Raw genomic sequence first — 13,592 nt, 5'->3', positions numbered from 1 at the left:
ACAGCACTGGCTGTGGCTTAAATACAGCATGTGACATGGCAACAGCCATAACACAACCATTTTCCAGCTCGGATTGCCAAGATAAAGTCTTAATGGGATGTGGTTCTTTTCAACATCGAGGTGATTTGGGCCAGGTCCAATGGTCTTGTGATGAAGAAAGCCATCTGCATCCAAAGAGGGGACTGTGGGAACTGAGTGTAGATCACAACATAGGATTTTCACCTTTTTAATTGTTTGCTTGCATTATGTTTTTTTTCCTCATTTTTTCCCTTTTTGATCTGATTTTTCTTCTGCAGCATAATTATGGAAATACAAATAGAAGAACTGTATATGTTTAACATATTGGATACTTGCTGTTTGGAGGAGGGGGTGGGGGAAAGGAAGGAAAAACTTTGAAACACAAAGTTTTAAAAGGTGAATGTTGAAAATTATCTATGCATATGTTTTGAAACTAAAAAGCTTTAATAAAAAAAGATGAAGTCTTGCTATCATGTGTCTATGTAAGTAAGAGTACAATGAGACTACTAGAAAAAGGCAAATGAATTAGGGTTGTGCAGTGGATAGGGCACTGGATTTGGAGGCAGAAAGAACTAAATTCAAATCCTTTATATCTTTGCAAGCTACATGCCTCTGGGCAAGTCACTTAAACTCTCTCTGCCTCAGTTTCTTTATATATAAAATGAGGGGACAAGGCTCAATGGCTTCTGGAATCCTTTCTAGTTCCAAACCTATGATATTTCATATCATGCAGCCTGAATCCATCTTTGGAAGTAGACATTTACACAAAACAAATTTAATAATACAAGACAGTGATAGTAAAGCCAAAAAATAAAAATCAAGTCTTAGAATTGTAAAGTTCTGTTGTCTCCAGAGACTGCCGATCACTCTCTGGGAGGAGATCTGCCATCTAAACTCAATCTCTTGGCCGCCAACTCTGACCTAGAGTAGAGACCTCTCTCCCTTGCTCAATGATGCCTCCTTTGTCCTCCCAGAGAATGGGCGTGGAATAACTCAGGGGCTTCTGGAAAAAAATACTTCAACCAATGAACTTGCTCCTCTTAAGCATGCAAGCTCATCCCCAGAAGTTCAAAGGGGTAAAACTCCCCCCAAAGGCCTGGAACTAGAGAATTGTTAAGTACCAACTTAGCACCTAGTGAGAACCTAATATCTCATTATCTCATTAGCACTTAGTAAGAACCTAACATAGAATAATATTAGGCTAGTACTGAGTTTAAGTTGTTAGTATCAGAGTCTTATTCCTCTGGACAGGTAAAGGAAATTGCTTTATTAGCTATTCCCAATGCCATTCATTAGACATGAAAATGATCACAGGATCTTAGTATAACCCCATTATTATAAAGAGGAAGAATCTGGACTCAGAGAGGAAACAGATTTTCCTAAGGTCACCTTAGACCTCTTGGGTTGTTCACCCCTCATTAGGCAGCTTGGTAGCCCCCACTCGAAGGAGCCCAACAAATTGGTATATAACTGAATGTAGATAATGGATCGACTTTAGCCCATTGAAGAATTTCCCAGGCATTAAATAACAAGGGTAGGATTTGAATCCAGGTCCTCTGTTATTTAATCCCCTGCTAAGGAACTGAAAAAGTTGGGGAATGGCTGAATAAGTTATGGCATGTGAATGTAATGGAGCATTATTGGGTTTGTTTGTTTGCTGAGACAAATGGAGTTAAATGACTTGCCCTGGGTCACACAACTAAGAAGTGTTAAGTGTCTGAGGCAGAATTTGAACTCAAGTCCTCCTGACTACAGAGCTGGTGTTCTCTATCCACTGTGCCATCTAGCTCCCCTAATATTATTGTTCTATAGGAAACAATCAGCAGGCTAATTTCAGAAAAGTCTGGAAAGACATGAACTGGTGCTGAGTGAAGTGAGTAGAACCAAAAGAACATTGTGACAGCAACAACAAGATTGTGTGATGATCAACTCTAACGGACTTGGCTCTTTTCAACAATGTGGTGATTCGGAACCATTCCAATAGACTGGGGATGAAAAGTGCCTTCCGCATCCAGAGAGAGAACTATGGAGACTGAATGGGAATTGAAGCATAGTATTTTCACTTTTTTGTTTGTTTGTTTGTTTGGGTCTGATTTTTCTTGCACAATATGTTTAAAAGGATTGTACACATTTAACCTATACCAGATTGCTTGCTGTCTTAGAAAAGGGGAAGGGGAGGAAGGGAAGGAGAAAGTTTTGGAACACAAAGTCTCACAAAAATGATTGTTGAAAACTATCTTTATATGTATCTGAAAAAATAAAATACTACTGAGAATTAAAAAATGAAAATAATTGCTCCTTCATTCTTAATGTTGAATAGGGCATCCTCAACAAGTTTAGTTGATGATGGAGTGAGAGCTTAAACATTCTTAGAGGCACAAACAATGGGCTGAATTTGTTTAGATTAAATTTGGGGGGAAGAAAATAAGCATTTATTATACATCTTCCATGTGCTAGACCCTGTACCCAGTCATTCCCCAGAACAATCCTAAGAGGCAGTCGCAATCATCACCCCTGTTTTACAGGTGAAGAAATCCAAGCAGGCAGTGGTGAAAACCCTTAATATCAAGTCACAGAGATGTAATATGATTTTGTGTTCCCATGACTTTAGAGAGCCTTCTGTTCTAAAGCTTCCAGCTTTGGAGTCTGCCTCAGGGACTTTTTACAATCCCAATCTAAGAACAACAATCTGTCTGACTCTGAATAGACCACTCCTCAATTCCCTGCTGACTGTCAGATAACTTCTGGCCTAAAGAAAGTCCCAAGGACCAAACTCCTGAGACATCAGCCATAGTCTATTGGTCAGGGAGAACCAAATTCCAGAGACCAGTCCTCCTTCCTACCTATGAGACATAGAATTATCATGTCAGGGACTGAAAGATGGATAAATCCATCTTGCTTCTATTTTGCTGCTAATTTCTTTTGGAAACTCAGTCCGCTTTGTAATGGCGTTACAATTGAACTTTGCCCCTTGGGTAAGGAGATAGTTTCAAGCCTGCAAATTCTTTTGAGACACCTCACAACACCCAAACTTTTGGGGTCCCTTTCCCAAGCTCAACAATAGGAATATAAATTGGAGAAGAGAAGGCTTAGGGGCTTTACAAAGGAAGAGAGATTTGACTTGTTTGGTTTGGTTCTAGAGAGCAACTGTTAGAAGTTGATAAGATAAAAAAATAGAAACTTAAGGAAACCTTTTTAACAAGAAGATCTCTCCCAAAGTGAAAGAAGATAGGCAGATGGGGATGGATTATACAGTCAGTAGGAGGTCTTCAAGAAAAGGCCAGTCAACTTTCTTGGGTACATTGTAGAAGATATTCCTGTTCAGATCTAGGTTAGAGTAGACAGTCAGATATTTGCTGACCATAGCAAGCAGCCCAGACAAACTTTCAATATACAACACCTGGTATTATGGGATCTATTCCTGGCGTCCTGCCTCTGATCCTAAGTTGTTAAGACAGCAGCAGTTTTCCCACTCAGTTTTCCTCATTTCTCCATAGCTTATTTATGATGTTCATCTTTCTTTATGCAGTTGCATTTCACTAACTGTTCATAAGTTTCCTCCTTCCTGTTGAGATTTTGAAGGAAATGATCAGTGGAGAACAAAGCAAGACTAATTATCTTGGAGCCTGCCAGTCTGATGGGGGTCATAGGAAAAGTAAAGGAGGAACAATCAACAAAAGGTTCCACAGTGACATGTCTCCACAAAACATTTAAGTAACTGGTGAGATCTTAGCAGCCCCAACCAGGAATGGCCAACATTCAAATATGGGTATAAGCATGAAATATAAATTGATTGTAGTACAATCAATATATTACTGGGGGTGATATCGTGGTTCATTAGCAGTCTTCAGGGTTATAAGTACTATTAAATTCACTGCCCAGGCCAACGAAAAGATTCACTTTCAAATTCATTTGGAGGATTACAAGAATAATTATGCATGCTCAAGACAGGAATTCCATAAATAAAAGGTAAATGAAAAACTGGAGTAAACAGCAGTAAAAGGAATGGGATTTGAAGGCAGAGAGAGTGGGCTAGCTTAGCAGTCTCTAAACTTTTTTGATTGCCCCCCTCATCAGTAAAACATATTTTTGAGCGTGTATACCCAAGATGTGTATATTTTTCTTATTTATGTTATGTCAATGTACAACTGTACTAATAATTATACACATTTTAAAACTTGGACAAAATAGAAAATGTCCCAGTGACATCTGCAGAGCTGCTATTATTGGTATCTGGGTAATTATCCTTCGTTCTCTGAGAGAACGCTGATATTAGAAAGGTGATACATGCAAGAGAATTGGACTGAAGTGAGGGAGGCTGGGCAAGGTCACCTGCCTCACTTTTCCCTTCAGAGCCATCTGGGTCCAGTGGCCAGATAGAGATCAGGATGACCGGAGATGGCCCTGATGCAGGGTGGGGGGCCTTGCCCTTTTTAAGCTTTAAACAGGTCTGTTTGGCTGAGGCAACACCCATTCAGTGATAAAGGCTACGGAGCAATTGAAGCAAAGAATCGCCTCTTTCACCTAGTACAAAAGACCTCTAATTAATTAATTAATCGGAGAGAGGAAGACTCTTAGGATTTCTGGCCAAAGCAGAAATGATTGCTGCTTACATTCAATATGAGTCGATGAGGACCCAAACAAGACCAAATGGGGACTGGCCTAAGACCTGCGATTGGCCAATTAGAATCAAAAGAATATTGGATAATAACTGCCCTAAGGGGAGTTATTATATAACCTGGTCCAGAATAAGGGAATTTGGGAACTTGGAAATTAAGCTAGGGAGGTGGAGTGGGGAACTTGGGAGATGGCAAGGCTATTGTGAGAAAGGTGAAAAACATTTTCTCATCTTCTGATTCATTGATCACATATTCCTTGGGCACAGTCTCTTTGGAGTAAGGCTGTGATTCCCAGGGACCTTGGCTCCCATTTTGAAGACTTTTAGTCTGGTCTATCAGTCAGCAAGCACTTATTAATCAACCACTATGTGCCAAACATTGTGCTAGTAGTTGCTTGGACATATGACAAAAGTGAAAGTCATTTAAAAAAAAATCACTGGTCTCAAAGTAAAAAATAATAACATACATTATATTATTTTAATTCTTATTTGTGAGTCACAGGCTCATTATCTTCATTTTCCATATGAGAAAACAATAGCTCAAAGGGGTTAACTGATATGAGAAGAATTAGAAACCCAGGTTTCTTGGTTCAAAGGTCAACACTCTAAACACTATGCAACAAAAGACCCGGGTTTGAATGCAGTTTTAGTATTTGCTTTCAGTGTGACTGTTGACCCTTTTAAGGCTCAGTTTCTTTATCTAGAACCCTAGGAAATATAACAGAGTAGTAGAAACAATAATAATCTTAAAAATGAGGGAAGTGATCTCTACAACTCTACCTTTGTGCCTTAGTTTCTTCCTATGCAAAATAAGGAGGCCAGACTCAAACAGGCAGGAATTCCAAACCTTTCTTTTGTCATGGAACCTTTTGGCAACCTAGAGAAGCCTATGGACCCATTCTTAGAATCACATTTTAAAATGCATAAAATAAAATATGTAGGAGGAAATCAACTATATTGGAAACATAATTATCAAAATATTAAAAAAAAAATTACCTTGGCTCCAGCTCAAGAATCCGTAGTAGAGAATCTCAAAAGTCCTTTTCCATTCTGACGGTCGATAGTGATCCCTACGATACTCTGAAAAGCAAATAAGAAGAAAGAAGCTCAACAAGATGCATTTGACATCTAATAAAATTGTAAGTAAGCCAATGGAATTGAATATGTATAAGAATTGTAATTAATGAATTGTGTGATTGAATACTAAAGGGTGAGATCAAAGTATAATCAATTCCTCCATGCCTGGGTTTAAGAAGACTAAAAAAAAAAAAAGCCAAAATGATCCGTTGAACCCAGGATGCAGAGAGCAGTTCTTCGTATCCTGAGGAGCACCCCATTGTGGCTCTCAATAAGAATCCTAGAGTGTGTTATGAATGAGCTAGCAGCTACTTTCATTTGGGATCCGAGCCTTCTCCCTGGGCTGGAGGTTCCACTTTCCCATGTTTTCCACACTGCAGGCTCAGAAGGAGAGTATCATGGGAAAGAATTAAGACAGTAGCAACGACAATCATGTCCATCACTAATATAACAATGTATTAAAGGGGATGTAAAGACATATATGACATGGCCATTGTGTTTGAAATATATTTAAATAAGGATGGAAGACATAGAAATGTAAAAGTCAGGTAACACTGCAAGACAACATAAGCTGAGTGTAAAAAGGATATAATAATTCAATGCTACAGAAATCAGGGGTGGGAGAAGCAGAGCATTTTGATCTAGGGTCATCAGAAAAGGCTGTAGAGGAATAAGTGAGTTAGGTTTCAAAGGGTGGAAATCATTCTAAATAGAGGATGGAAAAGGGTATCTCAGGTAGCGGGAATAAGTAGCAGGAATAATTAGAAGAAATTCTGGATGAACTGCTAGAGAGAGAAATAAACAGAGTCAGAAAAAATATAAATGGAAACAATACTTATTGTATTGTTTTGCAGAGGAAAAGTTCATCTAAAAAGAAATGAGTAACTTCAAAATCAACAGTGGTCCCAGAGCATGGATAATGAAACAGCACCTTCCTCTCAGTAAGTATGAAGGAAGGACAGAATGGGATCAACATGGTCAAAGCTGGTATTTGTTTTTGCTTTATCTTTCTTTACTAGAAGGTTCTAGTCCATAGGCAGGAAGTACATGCATCTAGTATTGACTGGGAAGAAACAATCAATAAAAGTTTCTTTTTTTAAAAGAGAGACCCACTCTGCCAGAGGCAGTGGGTTCATGTAAGTTTTGGTGGTACCAAAAATGCCCTCTGGTTCTAATATTTCAGGGCAATTTTCTTTGGTAATTCCTTGAAAGATGTGGTTGAGACTTTTAAAAAAAAAATGACTTTCAGGTAGCCCAATCATTCTTATATTAGTTCTCCTGGATCTATTTTCTAGCTAAGATGCTTCTCCAATAAGAAATTGCACATTTTCTTATTTTATTGTATCATGATGTCTCAGAGAGTCATTTGTTTCTATTTATTCAATTCTAATTTTTAAGGGATTATTTTCTTCAGTGAGCTATTGTACTTCCCTTTTCATTTGGCCAATTCTATTTTTTAGGGAGTTGTTTTCCTTGGAAAATTTTGGTATATTTTTCTTCTTGCCATTGATTCTTGTTCAGGATTCTCTTGCACTATTCGTTATCTTCTTTGGCTTCCTCCTCCTCATTCCTCTTCTTCATCTCTTCCTTCTCCTCCTCCTCCTCCTCCTGTCTGCATGTCACTTGTCTGTCTGCGTCCGTGTCTCCTGTTTGTATGTTTTCCGTCTATGTCCCCTATCTGTTTGTCTGTGTCCCCCTATTTATCTGTCTGTCCCTTGTCTGTTTGTACCCCTGTCTGTCCTACTCTCTATCTGTATGTCTCCCTTTCTGCCTGTGTGTCCATCTGTGTCCTCCCTGTCTGTCTGCATTCCCCTCTGTGTCCTCCATCTGTCTGTGGGTATGTCTGTATGTCTATCTATATGTTCCCATCTGTCTATGTGTCCCTCTGTGTGTCTGTCTGTCTGTGTGTCTATCTGACTCTGTGTCCCCCTCTGTTCATCTGTGTATTTGTCTGTCTGTGTCCCCCATCTGTCTGTGCCCCATCTGTTGGTATGTCCCTTTGTGTGTCTGTGTCTCCCACTCTGTCTGTTTCCTTCTCTCTGTGTTTCTCATTGTCATCTTACCTCCTCCTGTTCCTGCCTCTCCTCTTCCTCCTCTTCTTCCTCCTCCTCCTTCCTGCTCCTCCTCCTCTTTCTTCTTTTTCTTCTTCATTTCTTTTTTTTAAATCCTCTTTAAGCTCTTTCAGGAATTCTTTTTGGGACTGAGACCAAATTATATCTAGTTTTGAGGCTTCACATGTAGCCATTTTAATACTACTGTTCTCTTCTAAGTTTATACCTTTATTCTCCCTATCTTCTTAGTGACTTTTTATAGTAAAGCTCTTTCTTTTTTCCATTTTTTTTTGCTCATTTTGCTTCTGCCTTTTTTTGTAATTTGGTATTTTTATGTGAGAGTTGCCCTAAGCTTTTTTGCTGAGGCCCTGAATCTTACTGCTAACTTTCTTTCCTTTTTTTTTTTTTTTTTTTTTTTTTTTTTTTTGTTATAGCTTTTTATTTACCAGATATATGCATGGGTAATTTTTCAGGATTGACAGTTGCAAAACCTTTTGTTCCAATTTTTCTTCTCTTTCCTCCTTCCCCCAGATGGCAGGTTGACCAATACATGTTAAATATGCTAGAGTATAAATTAAATACAATATATATACAAATATGCTAGAGTATAAGTTAAATACTATATATATATATATATATATATATATATATATATATATATATATATATATATATATATATATATATACAAATATGCTAGAGTATAAATTAAATACTATATATATAAATATGCTAGAGTATAAATTAAATACTATATATATAAATATGCTAGAGTATAAATTAAATACATATATATACAAATATGCTAGAGTATAAGTTAAATACTATATATATATATATATATATATATATATATATATATATATATATATATATATATATATATACAAATATGCTAGAGTATAAATTAAATACAATATATATACAAATATGCTAGAGTATAAGTTAAAATACTATATATATATGTACTTGTCCATACTTACTGCTAACTTTCAATTGGCTTCAGGGCTTAGCCACTTGCTTTCTCTGGAGGGTGGGCTTCCCTTCTGGCTTGTTTTGGGGTCTGGGGCCTTCTCTTTAGCCTCTCGTGGGTATGGGCTTTAGCTTCTAGCCTCCTCCAGGAGTGGGGCACTAATTGCCTCTGGATTGCTATGATAACAGTCTTTCTGGTGGTTGGCCCTGGAAGAGAGATCTTATTGCTGCCTGCTCTAAGGATGGGAATATTCTGATGGGAAAACAGGGCCTGTTTTTCCAGCCCTGGGGCAGGGCTTCACTACCAGTTAACAACAGGGTCAAGGCCTTATTGGTGCCTTGTGCTGGGGGAAGGGACCTTGCTTTACTCTGCACAGACTAACCTAGGGGTCTGTCTGTGGGTTTACAGGACAGGACTTTGCTGGTAGATTTCCTCTGGTTCAGAGCCTTCCTGTATGCCCCCTGCTGGGAGGCTGCCTGCTGCTGTTTTTCTTGGACCTTGCTCCCTCCCATCCCAGTGAGACAGACCTTTTGTGTTGGGTGGGTTAACTACTTCCCTGCTCCTAGATCAGTTCTGAGGCAGATTTCTAGTTGTTTGGAGAAGGATTTGAGAGGGCTTCAGGAGGATTCTTTCTCACTCTGCCATCTTGACACTGGAAGTCTGGTTGCAATACTTAAAGCCCTGAATGTGGAGTCAGGAAGATCTGGTTCAAATTCAGTCTCATACACAGACTGTTTGACTTTTAGACAGTCACTTACATTCTCTCAGCCTCAGTTTCCTCATATGTAAAATGGAAATAATCATATCATCCAAAAAGTAGGGTTATTGGGATAATCAAGGAAGGTAACACATAGAAAACACTTTGTAAACCTTGAAGTTCTGTGCAAGTGCTAACTAGCTGGATAACTAACTAGTAACAGAAGCCTGGAATGTGGTAGCAGTAACAGTGGCAGCAGCAGCAACAGCAGTAATAGCAGCAGCAGCAGTAGTAGTGGTTATAGTTGTAGTACTTGTAACAGTAATAGTTGTAGTTATAGTAGTAGTAGTAATAATAATAATAGTAGTAGTACTAGTAACAGTAATAATAATAGTAGTAATAGTGGTAGTAGTGGTAGTAGCAGTAGAAGTTGTAGTCTTAGTTGCCATAGTAATAGTAGTAACAGTAGTAGTAGTAGTCTTACTCATAGTAGAAGTAGTAGTATTAGTGGTAATAGAGTATTAGTAATAGTGGTAGTAGTAATAGTCTTAGTAGTAGTAGTAGTAGAACTGGAGAAAAATCTCATCTTAATTTTCCCTGACATCAAATTGAAACTTAGCATTGCCTTTAATTACCTTATTCTGAGAAGGGGATCATAGGATTTACCAGAATTGTCAAGAGTCCATAACACAAAAAAGTTGAAGAACTCCAGAGTTGGAGAGCTCCCTTGCCCACTGAGAAGGTTAAGTGACTTATCCAGGGTTTTACAATTAATATCATCAGAGACAGGATTTGAATCCAGCTCTGTCTGACTTTGAAGCCAGCTTTCTATTGACTATGCCCCAATGCCTCTTTAAGTTCTAGGATAGAAAGATAAAACAAAGAGTTCTCATGTTCAAGGAATTGATTATTAACTGGGGAGGCCTGTGTGGCACAGTATACTACAGGTGTACAGGCATATAAAGTTAAGATCACTTGAGGATGGAGGAAAGCTCCAACAACCCCATGGTTGAGGGCCCGTTTCATGGCGAATGTGTCAGTTCCCTCTGTAAAGAAGCTGACAAGATCATAGATGGGGGCCTTGAAGGAACTCAGAAAATGATAAATGTTCAATCCCCTCATGTCACAGAGAGGAAACTGAGCTCTAGAAAGATATCTAATGGTCTGATCCTGTCTGATGCTGATTCCAGCGCCCTTTCCACCATATTTCACCATTGCTAGATCTTTGAGTTTCTCTGTATCTCTAATATCTTAGAATTTCCAAACCTTCCCATGGTCACTTTCCAAGCAAAAATTTTCAAATGTAGACAATGTAAATAAAAAGAGATGTGACCTGAGCCATCCATCCCTGCCCATTTTGTTTACTTTTTTGAGAACTGAACAATACTTTTACTTACTTAATCTGTTTTAGAAACAGGAAAATATGACAGGTGAGTCAACATTTGCTAGGTGAGAAGTAAGAGTGGAGATGCAAGTCTCAGGGGATTCCCTGTCATTTGGAGAGTTGTATTTCACACCATTCCAAGAAAACAGGTCTGATGAATACCCCGGAGATGAATTTCACATTCTGGATACCTCGAGGTGATTCAGGAGATCTGTGAGATGCACTGGGCTGAAATAATGATTTGATTAATAATGAATATGTAATAGCAGCACCTGCCCCACTTCAAGCATCAATCAATGACTTGATTAATGGGCTTGAGTAGGACTGGAAGCAAAGTTTATCAAAATGATCCAGTTAGTCTAACGGAGGTGTAAGGACTATCACTCGTGAGGTTACCAATTAAGTGACTTCTGGGCCCAGTGGAAGTGGGTGTTTGTGTGTGATAAACATATAAGCATGTGTTGTGTACAAAACAAGTATCTGTATGCATATATCACACACATATGCAAACGCATATTTATATAGACTATATATTATGTAGATCATTTATATGTATATGTACATACATATATACACAACATACACATGTACATGCCATCTGATATTGTCATTGAGATCATTTGTTTGTATCTGCTAAAACAGGTTTACAGGAACCTTGTCTCGCATCCTTTGGATTATGGAAGAAAGGATCAAAACATTTCTATGTTGTTTTACTCAAATGACAACTGATCAAATCTTTATTTATAATTTTTTGACAGTATATATGCCTGAGTAATTTTTTTTATAACATTATCCCTTGTATTCATTTTTCCAAATTATCCCCTCCCTCCCCCCACTCCCTCCCCTAGATGACAGGCAGTCCCATACATTTTACATGTGTTACAGCATAACCTAGATACAATATATGTGTGTAAATCCCATTTTCTTGTTGCACGTTAAGTATTAGATTCTGAAGGTATAAGTAACCTGGGTAGATAGACAGTAGTGTTAACAATTTACATTCACTTCCCAGTGTTCCTTCTCTGGGTGTAGTTGTTTCTGTCCATCATTGATCAACTGGAAGTGAGGACAACTGATCAAATCTGAGGAAACATTTTTCCCCTTTCGTAGGAAATATGGTTGGGCCCAGGCTCAAAATTATATTGTAAGCACTAAAGAGTCTTGAATGGTTATCACCTTTTTATCTCCTTCATTTTAGAGAAGGAAAAACTTTGACCCAGAGAAGGAAAAGGACTTTCCCTCATATAACTCTTTTGAAATCAATATATAATGGAAGGCCATTATGAATTTATGTATATGCGTATGGGCGTGTTCCTTGCTGAACGGCAGTGTAGTGTTGTGGATATAGTGTTGGGATAAAGTACCTGGAATTAGAGTCAAGAGACATCCTATCCAGAGACATTGGAAAGATCATTTGACCTTTCTGAGCCTCCATTTTCCTCATCTGCAAAATGATGGGATTAACTCAATGTCATCACTCTCAAGTTCTTAATATTTCTAAATCTGTGGCCCAATGATCCTGCCTAACTATAAAGTGCTTTGCAAGTCTGAAAGCACTATCTAAATGTTACCATTACTACAGTGCCACACAGTCTACAGGACTGGATGAATTCAAATCAAGGATTTCAATTTATTCTATATTTCTATATCAGTTAAGACAAAGATCATATATATATATACACATATACATATATATATATATATATATCAGATTTGAAGCGAGATCCTAGTTATTTCTATGAAGTTTTTATAACCTGAGATATGACCAATTTTTAATAAAGAGCCCATGTACCACTGAGAAAAAGCTATATCCCTTTCTATTACCATTCAATTCTTTCCAGATGTCTATCATATCTAGCTTATCTAAGATTCTATTAATCTCCTTGATTAATCTCCTTGATTAATCTCCAAGATTAATCTTGACTTCCTTATTTATTTTTGGTTAGATTAATCTAATTCTGAAAGGGGAACTCTCAATTATTAGACTTCCGCTATCTATTTTTATCTTTAACTCATTACCTTTCCCTTTAAAAATCTGAATGCTATAGCATTTAGTGCATATATATTTACTATTGTTATTGCTTCACTATTTTTAATACCTTTTATCGTAATGTAGTTTCTTTTTTTATACATATACATATATATACATATACATATTTTTATACATATATATACATATTTACCAGATATATGCACGGGTAATTTTACAACATTGACAACTGCCAAACCTTTTGTTCTACTTTTTCCCCTCCTCCCCCCCCCCAGATGGCAGGTTGACCAATACATGTTAAATATGTTAAAGTATAAATTAAATACAATATATATCATAATGTAGTTTCTGTGCTATCTATTTTAACTAATATGCTAATTAAATCTATTTCAACTTTAATTGTCTGAAATCACAATTGCTACCCCTGCTATTTTTATATCACCTGAAGCATAATAAATTCTAATCCAGACCTTTATTTTTACTCTTGTGTGCCTCTCATTTTTAAATGATTTTTTATAAACAAGATATTAATTGGATCTTATTTTTGATCCATTCTTCTATCCATTTTATGAATAAGCTCCTCTCATTAAAATTCAAAGTTATAATTACTAGTTGTATATTTCCTTCCATCTTATTTTTCCTCACTATTTATATTTTCCTATCCTCTCCATTCATGCCTCTTTCATATAAGATAATTTGCTGCATTTTAACTTTACCTACTTGATTTTATTTTTTGAATCATTCCAACATAATCAACTCAAACCCAATCCTTCTATGTATATGC

At 37.3% G+C, this 13,592-nt stretch overlaps 1 protein-coding gene across 5 annotated transcripts in view; it reads right to left on the bottom strand.

Moving 5' to 3' along the window:
* Positions 1 to 13,592, bottom strand: part of TENM1 (teneurin transmembrane protein 1) — a 3,105,198-nt gene that overhangs the window by 2,611,000 nt on the left and 480,606 nt on the right. For all 5 annotated transcript variants that reach the window (XM_074277949.1, XM_074277947.1, XM_074277946.1 and 2 more), the window contains exon 3: positions 5,633 to 5,716. The gene's annotated coding sequence lies outside the window, so the exon portion shown is untranslated. The remainder of the gene's footprint in view (positions 1 to 5,632; positions 5,717 to 13,592) is intronic.

This window comes from Sminthopsis crassicaudata, chromosome X (genome assembly GCF_048593235.1).
Source record: "Sminthopsis crassicaudata isolate SCR6 chromosome X, ASM4859323v1, whole genome shotgun sequence".
NCBI lineage: Eukaryota > Metazoa > Chordata > Mammalia > Dasyuromorphia > Dasyuridae > Sminthopsis > Sminthopsis crassicaudata.
This window is presented reverse-complemented; position numbering and strand designations above follow the sequence as displayed.